The following is a 5,158-nucleotide window of genomic DNA, read 5'->3' on the forward strand; positions in this document are numbered from 1 at the left end:
TGATGGAGGACAGAGTTAGGGAGTGTAACCTGGTACCTCTAGGACCATCCTGATGGAGGAGAGAGTTAGGGTTATAGGGAGTGTAACCTGGTACCTCTAGGACCATCCGGATGGAGGAGAGAGTTAGGCAGTGTAACCTGGTACCTCTAGGACCATCCTGATGGAGGAGAGAGTTATGGTTATAGGGAGTGTAACCTGGTACCTCTAGAACCATCCTGATGGAGGAGAGAGTTAGGGAGTGTAACCTGGTACCTTTAGAACCATCCTGATGGAGGAGAGAGTTAGGGAGTGTAACCTGTTACCCCTAGGACCATCCTGATGGAGGAGAGAGTTAGGGTTATAGGGAGTGTAACCTGGTACCTCTAGGACCATCCTGATGGAGGAGAGAGTTTGGGTTATAGGGAGTGTAACCTGGTACCAAAGTATTAAAATTATACTTTGTGACACTTTGGTTCTATATTTGGTCTTGTCTCCGTGGTAACAGAGAATGTATCCCACACTCATATGAATGGTGATTTAGCTCCATAGAGAGTACTGTTGCTGCCATCCAATATTGGTGGAATTAACGTCCTCTGCAACCCAGACAGGGCTTTGACATATCCTTCATATTGAGTTGCAGGAGAGATATCAGAGCAACTGGAGGGGAGGTTTTTCCCACTCAGCTACACCAGGGGAGACTTCCCACTCAGCTACACCAGGGGAGACTTCCCACTCAGCTACACCAGGGGAGACTTCCCACTCATCTACACCAGGGGAGACTTCCCACTCATCTACACCAGGGGAGACTTCCCACTCATCTACACCAGGGGAGACTTCCCACTCATCTACACCAGGGGAGAATTCCTACTCATTTACACCAGGGGAGACTTCCCACTCATCTACACCAGGGGAGACTTCCTACTCATCTACACCAGGGGAGACTTCCTACTCATCTATACCAGGGGAGACTTCCCACTCATCTATACCAGGGGAGACTTCCCACTCATCTACACCAGGGGAGACTTACCACTCATCTATACCAGGGGAGACTTCCCACTCATCTACACCAGGGGAGACTTCCCACTCATCTACACCAGGGGAGACTTCCCACTCATCTACACCAGGGGAGATTTCCTACTCATCTACACCAGGGGAGACTTCCCACTCATCTACACCAGGGGAGACTTCCCACTCATCTATACCAGGGGAGACTTCCTACTCATCTATACCAGGGGAGACTTCCTACTCATCTACACCAGGGGAGACTTCCCACTCATCTACACCAGGGGAGACTTCCCACTCATCTACACCAGGGGAGACTTCCTACTCATCTACACCAGGGGAGAATTCCTACTCATTTACACCAGGGGAGACTTCCCACTCATCTACACCAGGGGAGACTTCCTACTCATCTACACCAGGGGAGACTTCCTACTCATCTACACCATGGGAGACTTCCACTCATCTACACCAGGGGAGACTTCCTACTCATCTACACCAGGGGAGACTTCCACTCATCTACACCAGGGGAGACTTCCCACTCATCTACACCAGGGGAGACTTCCCACTCATCTACACCAGGGGAAACTTCCTACTCATCTACACCAGGGGAGACTTCCTACTCATCTACACCAGGGGAGACTTCCTACTCATCTACACCAGGGGAGACTTCCCATTCATCTACACCAGGGGAGACTTCCTACTCATCTACACCAGGGGAGACTTCCCATTCATCTACACCAGGGGAGACTTCCACTCATCTACACCAGGGGAGACTTCCTACTCATCTACACCAGGGGAGACTTCCCACTCATCTACACCAGGGGAGACTTCCTACTCATCTATACCAGGGGAGACTTCCCACTCATCTATACCAGGGAGACTTCCCACTCATCTACACCAGGGGAGACTTACCACTCATCTATACCAGGGGAGACTTCCCACTCATCTACACCAGGGGAGACTTCCCACTCATCTACACCAGGGAGACTTCCCACTCATCTACACCAGGGAGATTTCATCTACACCAGGGAGACTCATCTACACCAGGGGAGACTTCCCACTCATCTACACCAGGGGAGACTTCCCACTCATCTATACCAGGGGAGACTCATCTACACCAGGGAGACTTCCCTCATCTCAGGGGAGACTACTCATCTATACCAGGGAGACTTCCTACTCATCTACACCAGGGGAGACTTCCCACTCATCTACACCAGGGGAGACTTCCCACTCATCTACACCAGGGGAGACTTCCTACTCATCTACACCAGGGGAGAATTCCTACTCATTTACACCAGGGGAGACTTCCCACTCATCTACACCAGGGGAGACTTCCTACTCATCTACACCAGGGGAGACTTCCTACTCATCTACACCATGGGAGACTTCCACTCATCTACACCAGGGGAGACTTCCTACTCATCTACACCAGGGGAGACTTCCACTCATCTACACCAGGGGAGACTTCCTACTCATCTACACCAGGGGAGACTTCCCACTCATCTACACCAGGGGAGACTTCCTACTCATCTACACCAGGGGAGACTTCCTACTCATCTACACCAGGGGAGACTTCCTACTCATCTACACCAGGGGAGACTTCCCATTCATCTACACCAGGGGAGACTTCCTACTCATCTACACCAGGGGAGACTTCCCATTCATCTACACCAGGGGAGACTTCCACTCATCTACACCAGGGGAGACTTCCTACTCATCTACACCAGGGGAGACTTCCCACTCATCTACACCAGGGGAGACTTCCCACTCATCTACACCATGGACTTGTTTCATCTTCATCCTCAAAACCACCCCCTTCTGTAGTTTATGGCCAATTCATCCTCTTCATCATCATGTGACTCCATGATATAGGGCTTGGCCAATTCATCATCATGTGACTATGATATAGGGCTTGGCCAATTCACCCTCTTCATCATCATGTGACTCTATGATATAGGGCTTGGCCAATTCACCCTCTTCATCATCATGTGACTCTATGATATAGGGCTTGGCCAATTCACCCTCTTCATCATCATGTGACTCCATGATATAGGGCTTGGCCAATTCACCCTCTTCATCATCATGTGACTATGATATAGGGCTTGGCCAATTCACCCTCTTCATCATCATGTGACTCCATGATATAGGGCTTGGCCAATTCACCCTCTTCATCATCATGTGACTCTATGATATAGGGCTTGGCCAATTCACCCTCTTCATCATCATGTGACTCTATGATATAGGGCTTGGCCAATTCACCCTCTTCATCATCATGTGACTCCATGATATAGGGCTTGGCCAATTCACCCTCATCATCATCATGTGACTCTATGATATAGGGCTTGGCCAATTCACCCTCATCATCATCATGTGACTCTATGATATAGGGCTTGGCCAATTCACCCTCTTCATCATCATGTGACTCCATGATATAGGACTTTCTCTGCCGCGTCAGAAGAATGGAACAGCTTTTCACCACCTCCTTCTCCTCTCAGCAGCCGACTGTCGACAGAAAACACAAAAATAAAATCCCTCCTCCAAAAAGAGTCCGAAATCGTGACGACGACGAGGTGGAGCGACGAAGAGAGTTACAGAAACGTAACAAACCAGAGAAATACTCATTTTTACCGCTGTAGCCTTTCTCCTCTCCTCCTCGTATCGTTTGGTCGCTTGGGTCTCTTCGACGCCACAGACAGAGAGTCGTCTGCCGGGCGCTGTCTGTGTCTGGCTGCCCTGAAACATGAGAGACAGGAGGAAGATGGTTCTATCGGGCGCTGTCTGTGTCTGGCTGCCCTGAAACACGACAGACAGGAGGAAGATGGTTCTATCGGAGGGGTTTTAACAACAGAGAAGAAGAAACACGAGAGGCAGGAGGAAGATGGTTCTATCGGAGGGGTTTTAACAACAGAGAAGAAGAAACACGAGAGGCAGGAGGAAGATGGTTCTATTGGGGGGGTTTTAACAACAGAGAAGAAGAAACAAGAGAGACAGGAGGAAGATGGTTCTATTGGGGGGGGTTTTAACAACAACGAAGAAGAAACAAGAGAGACAGGAGGAAGATGGTTCTATTGGGGGGGGTTTAACAACAGAGAAGAAGAAACAAGAGAGACAGGAGGAAGATGGTTCTATTGGGGGGGTTTAACAACAGAGAAGAAGAAACAAGAGAGACAGGAGGAAGATGGTTCTATTGGGGGGGGTTTAACAACAACGAAGAAGAAGAGCGTCTCTCTGCGTTGATTTCTGAGTGCTTTGTTATTACACATCAGGGAGAACAGGACAATCGTTTTTCCGCTTTTTCGTGGATGGAAGTGGAAAAAGGATACGTTTTTTGGGGAAGTGGGTTCTCTTTGAGGAGGAGGACGACATCAGATATTTCCACTCAGACTCTCCCCGCCAAAAGAAAAAGGGGGAAAAACTAAGTTGGGCAACACACAGTCGTTAATCGCACCAATGATTCAGATTTGGGATGAAGAACTTGTCTGTGGCTCGGATACTCGGATGGTGAAGTGAACTCAGTAGGATATGAGGATAGGAGTTGACATGTCTGTCTCTTTGATGTCTTCTCCCTGTCATGGCTAAGCCAAGGGAGGAGAGAAGAGGAGGGAAGAAGAGAGAGGAAGGAGAGAATTAAAAGGCTGCCTGTTTGACGGCTTCTTCCTCCTGCTTCCCCCTGATTCCTCCTGCTTCCTCCTGCATCCTCCTGCTTCCTCCTGCTTCCCCCTGCTTTCTACTGCTTCCCCCTGCTTCCCCCTGCTTCCTCCTGCTGCTTCCTGCTTCCTCCTGCTTCCTCCTGCATCCTCCTGCATCCTCCTGCTTCCCCCTGATTCCTCCTGCATCCTCCTGCTTCCCCCTGATTCCTCCTGCATCCTCCTGCGTCCTCCTGCGTCCTCCTGCTTCCTCCTACTTCCCCCTGCTTCCTACTGCTTCCCCCTGCTTCCTCCTGCATCCTCCTGCTTCCTCCTGCTTCCCCCTGATTCCTCCTGATTCCTCCTGCTTCCTCCTGCTTTCTCCTGCTTCCTCCTCCTTCCCCATACTCAAAATGTACACAGAGGCATGTCTCAGCATCTACTGTGGCTGAGATGTTCGGGGGGCTGTCAGCAGCTGGACCTGGTGCAAAGAGTAGGTGATGGAGCAGACAGGGAGTCCCTCACAGACACATAGAAACACATTGAATATC

The sequence above is a fragment of the Oncorhynchus gorbuscha genome, unplaced genomic scaffold (genome assembly GCF_021184085.1).
Source record: "Oncorhynchus gorbuscha isolate QuinsamMale2020 ecotype Even-year unplaced genomic scaffold, OgorEven_v1.0 Un_scaffold_1630, whole genome shotgun sequence".
NCBI lineage: Eukaryota > Metazoa > Chordata > Actinopteri > Salmoniformes > Salmonidae > Oncorhynchus > Oncorhynchus gorbuscha.